We start from the raw sequence: 18,316 nt of genomic DNA, 5'->3' as shown, positions 1-18,316 counted from the left end.
TTCTATCGTGGGATCAAATCCCGCCTTCAAGAAACTATGAAACTATAGTTCTAAGGCAATCCAAAACAAATTCTAAAGATTTCTTTCAGTTGTGTAGAAATATGATTAGGAAAGAGAGAACTCCATTTGAACCTACTTCTGATCAGCTTAACTGTTAATGACAAAGAAACACAAGGAGGTTTGAAACTTATGTCTTCTCTGTTTTTACTCAAGAGGATACAAGTGAAATATAAATTAAGATCGATATCACTAGTGACATGATTCTCAAACATATTAAAACCAAATAAGTTGCCAGGTTCTGACGAACTATTTTCGAGTGTCAGAGGAACGTGAGGAGGTGGAACTTAAACCATTAACCAGTTTATTAAAAAAAAACTACAAACCGGGACCGTACTTGTTAAGTGGAAAAGGAAAATTTGATCCCTCATTAACGAAGCTGGCAGTAGGTACTAAGGTTCAAATTATAGACCAGTCAGCTTAATCTCGTTTGTGGGAAAATTGATGGTATTAAAAACTGTACAAATAATTCGGAGCCACGTTGTGAGATATTTGATCAGTGAATTTCAGTACTGTTTTATGAAAGAGCATTCTTACCCTATGAATTTATCAGCCTTTTTTTCCATTAAGGTATTGAAACGTTGATCATAATAATAAGATATTTTGCATATGGACTTCAGCAAGTCCTTTGATAAAAATTTTCACACAGGAGACTGATGATGATAGTACATGGTATTAAAGGAGAAAGTATCTCCTGGACCGAGGCATGTATGTATGCATGTATGTATTTATGCCTGTATGTATACATGTATGCATGCATGCATGCATGTATGTATATATGTATGTATGTATGTATGTATATATGTATGTATATATGCATGTATGTAGAGTTATAGCCTTAGAAAAAGAAAATCATTGTGAACTTGTAAATTAAATAATATGGATCTTAAAATGAATACGAAAAAACACAAAGTTCAAGATAGTAAAAATCTAAAGCCAATGCAGCAGTTCATAAGTGTTCACAAAAAGGCTAATAAACTTCGTATCTATATATCAAGAAGCATATATAATAGAAATCCTTAGGTTATACTTCAACTTTATATATCCTTGGTAAGACGACCTTTAGATTGTGCTGCTCGGTTCTGGTCTATCAAAGACTGGAAATAAATTCGCTTGAAAACATAATGAAAAGGATAGCGAATCTCTTCTAGAAAGATAAACTAAAGACAATAAACTAGACACGTGTATATATATATATATATATATATATATATATATATATATATATTTATATATATATATATATATATATATATATAATATATATATAATATATATATAAAATATATATATATATATATATATTATAATCTTGCCGAATAGGTAAAACTGGTCAGTTAGCAAGAACTCATTTAAAATTAAGTCCTTTCTAAAATTTTCTCTTTTAGGTTTAAATATATATTTTTTTCGTTTATAATAATGTATAAATGAATAATTTTGTACCAAAAGAACCTTAGAAAACTTGCTTAACCTTATTTTAACAAGCGCATAGCCTAATCCAACTAAATATATTTTAGATAAGTTAACAATAATTAACAAACACAATGAAATATATTTTTTTCGTTAGGTTCAAAATGATTTTGCGAAATTATTGCAAATACAAATTTTCGCTTCCCTTATTCGGCAAGAAGTGCGTTGCTATTTAAGCCATAATCGCAAGTTTTACCTATTCGGCACATGTGTATACACACACACACACACACACACACACACACACACACACACACACATACAAAATACTGAGAGGAATTGACAAGGTGGACAAAGACAGGATGTTCCAGAGATTGGACACAGTAACAAGGGGACACAGTTGGAAGCTGAAGACACAGATGAATCACAGGGATGTTAGGAAGTATTTCTTCAGCCACAGAGTAGTCAGTAAGTGGAATAGTTTGGGAAGCGATGTAGTGGAGGCAGGATCCATACATAGCTTTAAGCAGAGGTATGATAAAGCTCACGGCTCAGGGAGAGTGACCTAGTAGCGATCAGTGAAGAGGCGGGGCCAGGAGCTCGGACTCAACCCCCGCAACCTCAACTAGGTGAGTACAACTAGGTGAGGTGAGTACACACAGTAGTGGTCATTCACTTCTCTTGTGGTGATTCATTCATCCCACAAAGAGCTGACACAATGCAAAATAACCAAGCATTCATGACTGGTATAACATAACGCATTTTCCCTTGGTTCGGAAACAAAGAATTCCCCCCCTGCTCTGCGTCGCCCGGATGACATATGATACCCTGCAAGGATACCCTCCCCCCATCCCTGACTGGCCAATCATAAGGCATGTTACAACATGAAAGACGCGTAACAGCCAGTCAGGGGCCCCGGCTCTAAATGAAAGACGAGAGCCGGTAAGAGAACTTGAAGATTAAATCCTTTCCAGGGAGGATCCTCGCTGCTCTTGATCAGAGGACTTGGACCACTTCTGTACATCCTGGGATGGAAGTTGAATGCCTCTACAGATTTATCATTTCGTATTTATTATAAAGATTAAAGCTTCCGTGCTTCATTTGGCAGTACATTAAGCTCCCTCTCTGGCCGTCTACTTGCTCGTGTATTGCAGATACTCGCAAGGGATGGGATTTAGCGACATACACACGTGATAATGAAAAAATTCCACAGTGAAAACACAAAATAAAACTTGACCGCTTTCATGTGCTTACATAGACATTTTCAGAGGAATCATTACTCTGAAGATATATGTGTATAAGTACATGAAAGCCATCAGTTTTTTTTCCTGTTTTCACTGTGGTATTTTTCTCATATTTGCAATCACGCGTTTTACTATGATTTCTTCCATGTGATGGTAATGATGAGTGTCGTTGATGAAGACTTGTTTTCTTCATATCTTGGTTAAAGGCACATGACTAAGCCTTACACTGGTCATAGCTATCTTTTCAGAAGTCAGTCATCACCAGAGGGAATCTTCTTTAGCAAGGTTGCAACTTTTCTCACAGTGTGCTCACCATATTAAGACCCCACCATCTTTCTCAGCATAAATGGTTGTGATATTTTCCTTCCATCTAATTCTGCAGTGTCACACGAAACGAATTATGAATATGGATTACTGAATGTGGAAAGCAAATTTTGGATGTTTTTACTTGCTTTGTGATTATACTTTATGAAAGTGAATTACTTATGACAGTAGCAAGTTGAAAATGGCAGAGTAAATCTCATGTTAGCAACAGAACCTATAAGCTACTAAATAAACCAACCAGTTAGTTCCTCTGAAAATCTGTACCCTGAACAGGAAATATAATTAAAACAGTATTCGGCACTGGATATGAGGTGCCAAAAGCTATAATAATTGCAGATATTTAGTCAGTTCTGATTGCAAAGTTTATATATAATTTTAAAAGTCAAAATTAACAAAAGGTGTTATCTTTTTGGACTCTGTGAAAAAAAAGGCTGTCGTATGTAGAAGATTGCGACACAGTCATTATCTCTGTAAAATTTGCTATCATTGTAGTGTCATCGAGAGGTGTTTATCTGTCAGTGTTGATACACCGAGAAGTGTAGAGCTGTCATTTTACAAATAATGACAGGTGTGTACTCAGCCTATATACATTTATACACTAGTGTATAAGTAGAGGTGGGTAGTTGTTACAAAAAACGCGATTCTAAAAGCTTAGAGATCTCCAGTGAATACTAGAAAGGACTGCCCTTCTAGCATCCAGCCTGTTACTGGGTTTTCGTAACAATTAGTCAGTATCCTTGTCCAATTATCCATTAGAATTCAGTATAATTCTATAGTGCTTCAGGATTACAACTGGTAGGCTACTAACTAGAGAAATTAAAATTTAATAAATTTATTAAGTCTAGAGGTATATTATCAAATTAAATTAATCACAGCAATCAAAATAAAATCAATCTCTCGAGTTCAATATTATTGTGCTGAAAGCACATATCACATTTATAATTCTTAAGTACCGTCTGGTACATTAACATTTAATAAGATATTACAAATATGTACAAGTAAGTTTGTGTATGCGTGTAAGTGCTCTAAGTAGTTCACTATGTCTCACGACTCGACTAGACTTAAACAAGTGACTGACAAAGTCCTCTAATAAACTAACTTCTTGACCGACTGGCAACTAGAACAGTCTGCTTGAACAATGAAAAGAATGCTAAGCCCAATAGCCATATAACAAGTGACTGCGACACAATCAGGATCAAGGAGATAATATAACGACACTAAGTAGGGACCATCAGCAGATCCTCCACAAAAGTTACAAAACTCCCCTACTACTGAATCTAAGTTCAGCATAGGAAAAGCCCGACTGTGACAATACACAGAAACCAGTACAAATTAGGTCATAAGCTACAGCTCGGGACCTGAGATGCTCAGAGTGTCTATGTGACACACAACCTCAGTACAACGTCGAAAAATCACTAAGTCTATACAATGTTCTGTGAACAGAGTTCTACAGAACTAACAAGAATAATGAGACAGACAATCTGTCCAACCACCAAGCGAGTCTAGAGCAGACTGAATACTTCACGAGAGGTGAGGACACCCCCCCCCCTCGATCACGTGATAGCCCCGTGGACAGCACAGCTCAGAAGCAGAAGCCGGCAGTATAACGAGCAAGGAGCGATAATTACAGTAGTTTGACAATCAAGACTTGAACTGAGCACATTATGTACATCCTAACAACATAAGTCAAATAAGAATATAAAGCAATATATTTACGATTTAGCTATTATCGCAAATATAAGCAATATAAAATTATATGAAAAGATAATATACATTATATATATACATAATCATTGTAACCCATTCAGGGGTTGCAACAGTAGTTATCACTGTATATACACCAAGAGGTGGGTAGCTATAACTGTATATACATCGATAGATGTATATATAGTTATAGCTGTATTTACACTGAGGTTACAGCTGTGTTTACACTGAGAGGTATAAGCATCTGTGTATGTGCGCGGAGAAGCTACTTTGCTCCCAGTTTTAGCGATTACAGCATTTTTTATGTTAGTGTAAAGGATATGTGCAGTTGACTCACGAGCTTCAAGAGATTTAAACATGACAAACTCGACAGAGATTGTTTGACTGCAAAGTTGAATTATTCCATAGTGTATTTCATTTGTGATCTCATTCATGCTTTAAAGGGAAGGGGGGGACGGTGACTTGATAGTGAAGGGCTCTTGATCAAGGGAACTGGAGCTACCCTCCCTCCCCTTGTATCATCTAATTGTATCCCATTTCTCAGGTGCTGTATAACGCATCTGGGATTAGCACCTCTTTAAGATTAATAATAATGTTAATTAGTATGCGTCCAGCTTGCAAGGGCATGAAGAAGTCATTGAAAGGGAGGACTCGCCTTGAGAATACTAATTGGTTATACCTATCACCATAATTTTTAAAGGGGTGGATCGGTAAGCCAGCGGAAGGCCTCGGTCAGATGACCTAAAGCTCCAACGACGGGTCATCATCTGACTAAGTCCCGAGTCAAGAAACACCTATCCTTCTTCCTGACGAACCTTAAATAACCTAACCTTGAGGTACGGTTTTGATATCTGATACCCATTCCGAACTGATTTCTCTAAATGTTCATTCACAGGTCATAGTTAAGAGAAGAGGATGTAGAGGCAAACGCTATACAAGGCTTCAAAGGTAGATATGACCAAACCTAAGCTCTTGTTTCAAGACGTACAGGGGGGAAAGGTTGTTGTAACATTATTCAAGCTGGTTGCAACAACATTCAGAGTAGTGACAATGAATCTGCACTGTGTATTAATAGATAAGTAAACGTAATCTAGAAATGTTCTAATGAAATTTATAGTTTTGTCGAGGTTTATAACGAAGCTACCGTAAGCTACATTTATTCTGTGTATGGGATCGGTCATCCTGAGAGAGAGTAATTTCCATGTAATAGTAATTCCAGCCCTGCTGGAACGAAACCTATGAAGCTTCAGTAGCTAATGAAACCTTAGCGGAATCCTTGACGATATTCTCATTCCCTTACTGAAGAATTCCAACTCAAGCTGAAAAGTTTCACTATGAATGTAACTCATCCTATGTGATGGAATGTGACAAGGAAATATAGTTACACAGTGGGAACAAAAGCCAGCTATCCAATAGAAGAAGGCAGCAGTCTTATTCAGTTCCATTTAACCCAATGATAGGCTAGGCTCGGCTTATGTTCACTTCCCAGGAGATAGGACGAACAGAAAGATAAGGATCAGGTACACTCAAAACTGAAAGAGAGGTGAATTCTTTTTCAAAGACGAGGGAAGGCCAGGGCATAATTTCCACTTGGTCAATACTGCGTCGATGAGAACTGACCGCTGTATCTGATACCCATAACCTTCCTGACCTGCAGGATTGGAGAGTGGCAGAATAGCGACACGTGATGTTCTTTTGTCTCAGCAGCGCCGAGGGTGATTGAGTTGCTTCTCTTATCCTTCCCCGGCTCGCTGTCATTATGGGTTACCGACAGAAAATGACCCCGGCACGACCACCCCACAAAGGCCGTCTTTGAGAAACCCTGAGTCAGAGATAAGGGAAAGATTCTGGGCATACCTGTAGATAAGACGGTAATGCACTGATACTTTTAGAGAATACAAGGACGGGTGTGAAGACTGCGTCGTTCTTGGGCAAAGGGGTGGGGAGGGGGAGAGAGAAACAAAAAGCGAAAAGCACATTAGAGAGAGAGAAAAAAAGAATATACTATACATTCACTGGGAAGTTTTTAACCAACAAGGGTCATACAGCGGCAAGGGATTGCAAGCAATTAGCTTAGGTATTATGAACCACGGAACGGGTGGGGTTTAGAACCCAAGGCGAGTGAGTCGTAAAACTTGAGGCCAGTTTGTTTCCAATCGTGTTATTACGATTTCGTGAGTTAAATATTACAGGGAGGGTAGCTCAGAGATTCCAGAGATCGAGAGCCCTTTACCAGCATCTGCAGAATATATTAAGTTCAATTTAAACGGTGACGTGCTGGAAGAAATATGGATTTGCGTCTCTCTGACGTATCATAGTATTAATAGCTTGTAATCGCCAGGTCATCGTAAATTTACGTCGTCGTAATGGCAGCCAAGGTTTTGTGCTGCAAATTTATGGTTATTGTCAAAATTACGCGTCCGGCAGGAGGGTCTAGTGGAACCAGCACCCTGGTGGCCCGACCAGCCCCCTGGTGGCCCGACCAGCCCCCTGGTGGCCCGACCAGCCCCCTGGTGGCCCGACCAGCCCCCTGGTGGCCCGACCAGCCCCCTGGTGGCCCGACCAGCCCCCTGGTGGCCCGACCAGCCCCCTGGTGGCCCGACCAGCCCCCTGGTGGCCCGACCAGCCCCCTGGTGGCCCGACCAGCCCCCTGGTGGCCCGACCAGCCCCCTGGTGGCCCGACCAGCCCCCTGGTGGCCCGACCAGCCCCCTGGTGGCCCGACCAGCCCCATGGTGGCCCGACTAGCCCCCTGGTGGCCCGACCAGCCCCCTGGTGGCCCGACCAGCCCCCTGGTGGCCCGACCAGCCCCCTGGTGGCCCGACCAGCCCCCTGGTGGCCCGACCAACCCCCTGGTGGCCCGACCAGCCCCCTGGTGGCTCGACCAGCCCCCTGGTGGCCTGGCCAGCACCCTGTTGGCCCGACCAGCACCCTGTTGGCCCGACCAGCACGCTGTTGGCCCGATCAGCACCCTGGTGGCCCGGCCAGCACCCTGGTGACCCGACCAGCACCCTGGTGTCCCGGCCAGCACCCTGGTAGCCCGGCCAGCACCCTGGTGACCCGACCAGCACCCTGGTGGCCCGACCAGCACCCTGGTGACCCGACCAGCACCCTGTTGGCCCGACCAGCACCCTGGTGGCCCGACCAGCACCCTGGTGGCCCGACCAGCACCCTGTTGGCCCGACCAGCACCCTGGAGGCCCGACCAGCACCCTGGTGACCCGACCAGCACCCTGGTGGCCCGGCCAGCACCCTGGTGGCCCGGCCAGCACCCTGGTGACCCCGCCAGCACCCTGGTGACCCGGCCAGCACCCTGGTGACCCGGCCAGCCCCCTGGTGGCCCGACCAGCACCCTGGTGGCCCGACCAGCACCCTGGTGGCCCGACCAGTACCCTGGTGGCCCGACCAGCACCCTGGTGACCCGGCCAGCACCCTGGTAGCCCGGCCAGCACCCTGGTGACCCGGCCAGCACCCTGGTAGCCCGGCCAGCACCCTGGTAGCCCGGCCAGCACCCTGGTAGCCCGGCCAGCACCCTGGTAGCCCGGCCAGCACCCTGGTAGCCCGGCCAGCACCCTGGTAGCCCGGCCAGCACCCTGGTGACTGAGGGACTTAAATACCTCAAAATTGCCAATCTATTTCTACTATCTTCAGTTTAAAAGTCGCCTCAATATTCCACTTGAAGAGCCTCAGGAGCGGGCGAAATCTTTCGGTAATAATGATACCCAGGTGCTACACACGTCTTATTCATCGGTGTTATATACCAGTAATATAATGATAGTTGTCTGACACAGTAATACCTTGGAATCTTGGTCAAGTGGATACCTATTACAACTTAGTCACTAAAGAATTTGCTTGTTTTTACCTCCTTCGACCTGTGGGCCCCGCCACCTGTGATGCTCTCTCTCACCTCTGACTTCGGTATGTAAATCACCTTCCTCTTTAAACTGGTTTACACTGATACATCAAGACTGAAGGACTGAATACCTCACAATTACCTTTCCACTTCCTCCTGTATCTCCCGATTAAAAATTGTGTTCGACTGAAGAAGCCTAGTGAGCAAGGTATAGTTTCGACAATAAAAATATAAGTGTTGTCCATGGATTTCATTCATTGATTTAAAAAATCCGTTTTCTTTATTTTACGTCGGGTCGGGTTAAGCAAGGATAAGTTGGGTGAGGCGAAGATTGGGTTATGTTAGGTTACATAAAATCACATTAAACCAAAACGAAAATTTAAAATAACATGTAATACATCTGGCAACGAAACTGTGGAAAATAACCTGGAAACGTTCAAATCTTACGATTATAATTGTGGATCAAGACTGAGATTAGTAATATACGACATGAATAAACCTTTGAAATCCACTTTCATTTTTTCTTATATTATGTTTAATCGCTGACAAATTGCCCCTTGTATAACGGTACACGTATTAATAAAAAATCTACAAAAAAGCTATGGAAAGGAACTCTGAGTTGAGGAACAAGCTACGTCTTTATTAGAGGAGAGAAAAGAACAGTAGTTCTAATATTGTGATATAAATTAAAAAAGTCAGATGGAGAATCAATCTCTCTCTCTCTCTCTCTCTCTCTCTCTCTCTCACACACACACACACACACACACACACACACACACACACACATACATACATACAGCGCACGCGCATACATATACAGGAATTACAAATCGAACTATTTCTTTTAAATAATTAAGATTCGTTAAATTTTCCCCTTAAAATGCAGATTACAGAGCAATATTCATTGAAAATTATAATTAGTTTCTAAAAAAGAACTTTCGCTACAGTTTGATTTATATGCATATTGCAGCAAAAATTTCAAATGTCTGAAAACGCCTCAGACACGACGAGCATCACTGTGTTTTGCGCTCATCTGCATCGCGTTTATTAACTGGAAAAAAAGCGAGGATTTGAAGGATAACTGAAACTCGTGCACATGAAAGATGATTACGAAGGGATGGGAATTTTCTGGCCCAATCAACGTGGAGTGATGACAGACAAGTTTGTAGCAACCCGAGGAGAGGAGTAAATAAAATTCACTGGGAGAAACCATAGTTTAGTAGTCAGTGTAAAGGCGCAGAATGAACCAAAATGAACCACTGGGAAAATACGGACTGAACTCAGCCTCCAGAGAACTGCTGAATCTTCTGTTATTTTAATATAGCAGTATACCAAGACAAATTAAAACTAAAACAAAATTTGAGGATTAAAATGCTGAAGCTCATTTAAAAATATATTAAAAAATAATCAAAAGTTAAATAATATGGCAGAATGTAATTAATTCTTCTTTAATATCAAAAACTCTTAAAAAAAATAATGGCTGTGTCTATATTCCAAAGTGATAGCTAAAATGAATAAACAGGATTCTGAACTTGTGGCAGTTCAGAAGTACAAGGCGAATAGTAATGACTCCATGTAAGCCTCATCAGTACGTTCACGTTGGTATGCTCCAGCATGCCCACTCAGGTGACGTAAATGCTATGGGATGCCTATGTGCTGTGGATAAGGGCACTTGTGTACAGTACAGGACATTTATTAAAATAAACTTATCGACACGAGTGGTTTCATCACATCAAATAATTAGGAATGATGGAAAAACTCTTGGTTACATCGGGTGAGGTGAGTGCGAGGTCACGTCATTTAAGATGAAAATTAACCCACAAAACACTTCTCTTAACCTTGCTTTATAGTGGAAATGGCTATATTAAGGTAATTCAAAAATGTCCTTGTTAATTTACTGTATATATACAGGGCTTTGAGAAAAAATTGTTTTCATAAATTTGCTAACTAGCAGTGTCGATTAACCATGTGTGATACGCATTCCTACCTCTGGGATAATCTTTCCCTTCAACCTACCTGAAGAAGAACAGAACTGGCTTTTTTTTGCGTGTTATACACACACACACACACACACACACACACACACACACACACACACACACACACACACACACACACACACACACACACACACATATATATATATATATATATATATATATATATATATATATATATATATACCAAACCCTACGAACCTTGTACCGCCTCCAGAGACAGCACAATGTACGCATCACCTTACCACTACGCCACTGATCCTACAAGAACAAAGCACACAGCACGTAGCTATGTGTTTGCTTTGGTCCGAGGACACTCGTGGTAGTGATATCTCAAGGATTAATTTCAGCCTCATCCTGTTTAAATACCCGCCTCAACAAGCAGTCTATATAACAATGAAATCGATTCCTGGCCTGCCGCAGTTTGGTAAATGATTTAAAATCACCTGTTTCGTGATTTCATTGCTATATTTTTTACATAATTTCATGTAGAGGAAGGACGCCATTTGTATTTTGCGAACACTGGTTGTTGTGGAAAATTCTGCTAATAATCCGGCTTCTTCCGAGCCAGACTGGGGAGTTTCGGACTGAATTTGTAATTAGGAACCCGTGTTAATGTCCTCTGCTGAAGAACTGTGACGGGAAATTTACGAGACCTCAAGAATTGTGTGTGGATGGCGGAAGTTATAGGATATGAACATCACTCACAGAGTAGTGCACCATTAGTCTTTGCATTTAGACCTAGGTGTCAGGCTTTTGTTTTGGTGTGATCCTTCTGCAGTAATTAAATGGTAAGTGGTAATACGAATTTCTTTTGTATACCCAGCAAGCCTAATCATATATAATTCACAGTTTTAATGCACCAAAGCAGCTGGTTTTAATATTTTAATTATTAATTTAGTGTCAGACCTAGCTTTTTGTGAGAGTGGTGAAGAAGTAGGCATCGAGGGAGTTACAGTTCAGTGACCTACTGTAACTTAAATCCTACTTATCTCACCCAAATTACTTGCACATAACACAGGTAATACCCTGTAAACCTCATACAATTAATTTACTCGCATAACAATTCACAATACCCAACACGAGTAGGGATTCTGATGAACAGTGGTACTGGGATCCTCTGATCACTACAACACTTGTGAAGCAGTTGAGTCGCCAGTAGAGAACCACCATGGAACGTTGGTGAGGGTTGTAACTGCGAGAATGGTGTGTAGTTGATTGTGAGTCGGACACAAGTGGAAGGGGGACCAGTGTAGGTACAAATGCCTGACTGATTGTAAGATCTTTTCAAGATCTATGCTGCCCTTGTTATTTCGCCTGTATCGGATGACCCGAGCCGACAATCAAGGCTAAAATAGACACAAAATTACTTACCAATCGAGAAATCACTCATATGATAGGCGTACGGCCTTTAAGAGAATGGTGAGGATTAAATGATGACGTTACACTTTGCAAGTCCAAATCAGGACAGGAAGAATTAAAGAAACAAACCTAGCTCTTGTTTAAAGCAAATTAACCCAAACACACAATAAATTAAACAGGAGTGGAATGAACACTTAGATTTGATGGAAACCGAAAGTCAAGTGACTGACAACAGGTCGGAGGGACACTCGCCACCTCCCACCGGATGCAGAAGGGAGGGGGTAGTGGGAATAATGCACCCACCTAGCAGAACAAGCATACTTCCCAACTACCACCATCATTCATGCATACTTCCAAACTACCACCATCATTCATGCATACTTCCACCACTCCTATTTATTGAACTTTTCCTTCACACGTTGTTGGTGACACTGGTCGCCCTGACTGAGTGCTTGTCTCGTATTCTTTAAACTATGGCATCATCTCTGGGAGTGACTGTGCCGTCACATGTGATCATGATTCATTCCATTGCGTTGTCTCCATCATTCTTTTTGCAAACCTGTGCAGAAAATTCCTCGCTATCAGCAAAATTTTTTCTCTGGTTTGCCTCGGCGAATCGTTGGATGATGGAACAGAGGAACACAATTATCTGTCCTAGGATACTTAGGTACTGTTCTGATGGCTCGTGTCTTCAGCGATTTGTCGACTCTTGCAGGAACTGCTACCAAACAAACGCAGGTTGTGCCATGACCTAACGATACCTTGGGCTTCTAAGTTGATGGAACCTCCATCAATCTATTTGAGAAGGTTGTGAATTTTCCTGCAATGTGTGAACGAGTAGGTTTGGAAATATGAGGCAGGGTCCAGCTAGCAGTAGATTTGAATGTCATCAAGAGGTCATCGTGCTTGAGAAGGTTGCCATTGGAGTTTTCAGCTGCCTGTGGGGGCTGTGGGCTGCTTTCTGCGGGAGGCAAATTTGGCCCAGCACACCCATTGTGTGCGCGAATATCGCTACTCCTAATGAGGGCCGGATATGCTAAACACGAGACATGTGCCCTTTCTACCATTATTAGGGGCACTATTTTCCTGTGTCAGTGGCTGGGTAGCTGCAACTTATACCATCCTTCAATCTGTCTGGTAAACCTGAGATGGCGGGGAAAGGAGGAGGACGTGCGGGTAAAGGTAAACTGAACGGGTACTTCATGGTGTGAGGACGTGGAGAAGTGAGGTGGTGAAGAGAGTGGTCTCAGATGTTGTGGTGGCGGCCTCACGAGAGAGAAGGGAGGGTGAGAGGAAACTCACTGGGCGTGTAGGCTTTCATCCTACCATACCCCCGGCCGAGATTGAACCCGCGGCCATAGTCTCAAAACTCCAGCCCGTCGCGACGGGCTGGAGTTTTGAGACTCTATGACCGCGGGTTCAATCCCGGCCGAGGGTATGGTTTGTTTGCAATCGTGTCATTACGCTTTCATCCTGATTTATACATGATGTGTTAGTAAGTTAGTAAACGACTTGACACACTGATCCTGTAAATATAAATACTAAATAGATAATTATGGGTTTAGCTCTGTTCCTATAATTACACACAAAGAAGATGGGACATCATAAATTCATCTCTTCTCCTGTAACTACTAACACTGAATGTGGCACACAACGAGCATAGCTCTGCTCTTGTATATAGAAACAAGTAATCACATTTCGACTTTTCCTCATTGCTTTTCACAGACAAAGCAAAGAGAACAGACCAACTCAGACAGACCCCTCGAACGCTCGCCGCCTCCTATGTCAAAGTGACCAAAACTCCACCAATTTCCCCGGAATTCCTCTAAGGCCGACCAACAGCAAGAGCCTCAGCAATAACAGAGCGGTGGAGCAGCCGTGTTAACGTACGACGTCCAGATAAGGTACTGACCCCCACTGACAGCTATGATATGTTGACTTGGGCCACTGCCAGTGCCTCTGGCACTTACACCACACACACACACACACACACACACACACACACACACACACACACACACACACACACACACACACACACACACACACACACACAAACACACACACACACAAACACACACTAAACGTCCCGTTGTTCGGCTGCTTGAAAAAAAATGGAGTTTTTACTCATGTCAAGTTGGAAGATAGGAAAGAAAAGTATCCAATAAGCATTAAGAATCTTTATCATCGTCACCATCGTCATCACTACCAATACCATCATCACTACCATCACCATTACCATCATCATTTGCAAATAATGACAGCAGCAGCATTAAATAAATCTTATAAATATCTATATGTAAGCCTTGCCTTAGAGGAAAATGTCAAATCTATATCATTTCATTAGTGTGATGTTTCTATCCCCTACAGAGAAGCAACCGAATGCAAGGAGATTCCTGGGGAGGAGACCACTGGGGGTAGACCACTGTAGGGGTGAGACCACTGAAGAAGAGACCACTGGGGAGATCACTGTCTAGGGGAAAAGACTGCTGGGAAGGAGGCCGTTTGCGAAAACACAGAAGAAACCATTGACAAAGAGACCTTAAGGGAGAGGACGAACACCCCGAGGAGGAGACCGCTAGGAAGAAACTCACTGCATAGGAGACTGCTGGGAAAGATAATTATATTCCACAAGCAAGCTCTAAAGTCGCATGGCTCACGCATCAATTCAAAACCTGAATAATGTCGAGCGGTGGTCGGCTGGGCCCACTACCCAGTTGATCTGGAGACTAACGCGCACACCTTCCACAATGACTGAAACAAAAAGCGTATGTGTATGTGTATGTATAATGTTCGCCAAGACCATAGTCCTGGCACGGGTCCCAATCTTGCGATGACCCGAACAAAAAGCGTATTTCAGAACATCAGTGATAAATACCCACGATCAGTTCATGAATGAGACAGGTGTAGCACCTGGGTGTTATACCTAACACCCAGGTGCTACACCTGTCTCATTCATGAGATGTTTGACATCCATATACCATAAATATAACAAATTTAGTTTAACGGCTTTCTTCGGGTTCGTAGTCCCTCGGCTCACAGTTCTTAGTGGCCAGCGCTCCCTGACAGGACTACAAACAGCAGTGATTGTCAGTGACCGTAGTGATTGTCAGTCCTCTTAGGTAACTGTTTTAATGTGAATTTTATAAGGATTGTTATATGAATATTAATATTGTTTTTTTATTACTGTGGGAGATAATCAAGACGGATTCAAAGTTGACGAACGACGATTGTTGCAGGTCTTTGGATCAAAAGTCTTCCACCGACATCAAAGTGCGTGTCTTACAGGGATAATGTTTTAGGAGGAAGCTTCAGTAAGAGACAGTTGTTACGTACCTGATTATGCTGAGTGTTAGTGCCAGACACACTAGTGGGAGAACCAGGAGCGAATACCCCTGAATGAGAAAGGAAGCTGCAAAGACCGAATATAATATAGCATTAAAGACTGAAAACGACAAAGCATTAAAGACTGAAAACGACAAAGCATTAAAAACTGAACACGACAAAGTATTGAAGACTGAAAACTACAAAGCATTAAAGACTGAAAACGACAAAGCATTGAATACTGAAAACGACAAAGCATTGAATACTGAAAACGGCAAAGCATTGAATATTGAAAACGACAAAGCATTTAATACTGAAAACGATAAGGCATTTAATACTGAAGACGACAAAACATTTAATACTGAAAACGACAAAGCATTAAAGATTGAAAACGACAGAGCATTGAAGACTGAAATGGACAAAGCATTAAAGACTGAAAACGGCAAAGCATTTAATACTGAAAGCGACAAAGCATTAAAGACTGAAAACTACAAAGCATTTAATACTGAAAGCGACAAAGCATTAGATACTGAAAACGACAAAGCATTAAAGACTGAAAACGATAAAGTATTTAAAACAGAAAGCGATAAAGCCTTTAAAGACTGAAAACGACAAAGCATTAAAAACTGAAAACGGCTATGCATTAGATACTGAAAAAACAAAGCATTAAATACTGAAAACGACAAAGAATTAAATACTGAAAACGGCAAAGTATTTGATACTGAAAGCGACAAAGCATTAAAGACTGAACACAACAAAGCATTAAAGACTGAAAACTACAAAGCATTGAAGACTGAAAACTACAAAGCATTAAAGACTGAAAACTACAAAGCTTTAAAGACTGAAAACGACAAAGCATTGAAGACTGAAAACGACAAAGCATTGAAGACTGAAAACGGCAAAGCATTAAATGCTGAAAACGACAAAGCATTAAATTCTGAAAACGACAAAGCATTAAAGACTGAAAACGGCAAAGCATTAAATACTGAAAGCGACAAAGCATTTGATACTGAAAGCGATAAAACATTACACTGAAAACGACAAAGCATTAAGACTGAAAACGACAAAGCCTCAAAAACTAAAAAAACAGACATAGCATCGAAGGCCACAAGTGAAGCACAGTGACGCTACAGCCACACTTGTGAATGTAAGTCGATCGATAAAATCAGAAAGTTTCCAATTAATGGAGTGATAAATTGTATTAATGTTGGACAAGAAAATTGTTGAGGATACTAGATTATCAAGGAGCCGTGGTGGTGGTCATGGTGGTGGTGGTGGTGGTCGTGGTGGTGGTGGTGGTGGTCGTGGTGGTGGTCGTGGTGGTGGAGGTCGTCGTCATGGTGGTGGTCGTCGTCATGGTGGTGGTCGTCGTGGGCTGCACTGGAGAAGTTTTATCAAAGCCATTTTTTTTTCGTAGTGAAGTGCTTAGGTAAAATGGCATTCGGCATAAACCATCTGAAAACATAAAACGACATTATCGATATTCCGAGCGTGTTGTTGTCAGAAAAACAAACACTATATGACTTTGCAAGTGGATAAGGCTTGCAAAGGAGTAATAATTAAAAAACTTATCAGGGATGTTGCAGCAGCATCTTGTACAGTTGTAGTCACTTGCGCGCGCGCGCGCGCGTGTGTGTGTGTGTGTGTGTGTGTGTGTGTGTGTGTGTGTGTGTGTGTGTGTGTGTGTGTGTGTGTGTGTGTGTGTAACCCTCACATTGGAGAGGTAGTGTTTGTTGATATTTTTAAGCAAAAGTGTAAAATTAATATTTAAAAAAAATAAAGGCCGTTTTTTGACAGATACCCGTCGACAGATACTTTGTTACTTCCCATATATATATATATATATATATATATATATATATATATATATATATATATATATATATATATATATATATATATATATATATATATATATATATATATATATATATATATATATATACAAACACTGATCTCTGGCTGAAGGAGACTCGAACCTACGAACCTTGGAACAAGGTACGCAGTGCTTTACCAATCTACCCACACTGGACAATACCTGGGAGTCCAGCTTGCGCTAGACTTTGATCCAAGGCAGCCGGCTTTCAGGGAGAAGGCTTACAGCTTTTTATCTCATCCCCTGCATGCATCAGCCTTACTAGAGATATTAACAATGCAAGGAATTAACAATGCAAGGAATTCGCAAGAGCAGGCGAAATATACACAGGGGATGAGATGAAAAGCTGTAAGCCTTCTCCCTGAAAGCTGGCAGTCTTGGATCAAAGTCTAGCGCAAGCTGGACTCCAAGGTATTGTCCAGTGTGGGTAGATTGGTAAAGCACTGCGTACCTTGTTCCAAGGTTGGTAGGTTCGAGTCTCCTTCAGCAAGAGATCAGTGTTTGTGTATATTTCGCCATCTCTTGCGAATTCCTTGCGCGCACGCACACGCGCACACACACACACACACACACACACACACACACACACACACACACACACACACACACACACACACAAGTGTTGGACGACATACATACAGATGAGGAGGAGGTGAAGAAACTGCTAAGGGACATCGATACCTCAAAGGCAATGGGACCAGACAACATCTCCCCGTGGGTCCTTAGAGAGGGAGCAGATATGTTGTGCGTGCCACTTACCACAATCTTCAACACATCCCTGGAAACTGGGCAACTACCTGAGGTATGGAAGACGGCAAATGTAGTTCCCATTTTTAAAAAAGGAGACAGAAAAGAGGCACTAAACTATAGACCTGTGTCATTGACGTGTATAGTATGCAAAATTATGGAGAAGATTATCAGGAGGAGAGTGGTGGAGCACCTGGAACGGAACAGGAATATAAATGCCAACCAGCACGGATTCACGGAAGGCAAATCCTGTGTCACAAACCTTCTGGAGTTTTATGATAAAATAACAGAAGTAAGACAAGAGAGAGAGGGGTGGGTTGATTGCATCTTCTTGGACTGCAAGAAGGCCTTTGACACAGTTCCTCACAAGAGATTAGTGCAGAAGCTAGAGCATCAGGCGTATATAACAGGAAGGGCACTG

At 41.9% G+C, this 18,316-nt stretch overlaps 1 long non-coding RNA gene across 2 annotated transcripts in view; it reads left to right on the top strand.

The window, feature by feature from the left end:
• Positions 1–18,316, top strand: part of LOC128686647 (uncharacterized) — a 72,813-nt gene that overhangs the window by 18,359 nt on the left and 36,138 nt on the right. Inside the window, exon 1 of one of the 2 annotated variants that reach the window (XR_011391916.1) lies at positions 13,682–13,852. The exons of the other annotated variant lie outside the window; for it this stretch is intronic. This is a non-coding gene — a long non-coding RNA (uncharacterized lncRNA). Of the gene's footprint in view, positions 1–13,681; positions 13,853–18,316 lie in introns of those variants that run through there. 2 annotated transcript variants of the gene reach the window in all.

Source organism: Cherax quadricarinatus, chromosome 12, assembly GCF_038502225.1.
Source record: "Cherax quadricarinatus isolate ZL_2023a chromosome 12, ASM3850222v1, whole genome shotgun sequence".
Classification (NCBI taxonomy): Eukaryota; Metazoa; Arthropoda; class Malacostraca; order Decapoda; family Parastacidae; genus Cherax; species Cherax quadricarinatus.
This window is presented reverse-complemented; position numbering and strand designations above follow the sequence as displayed.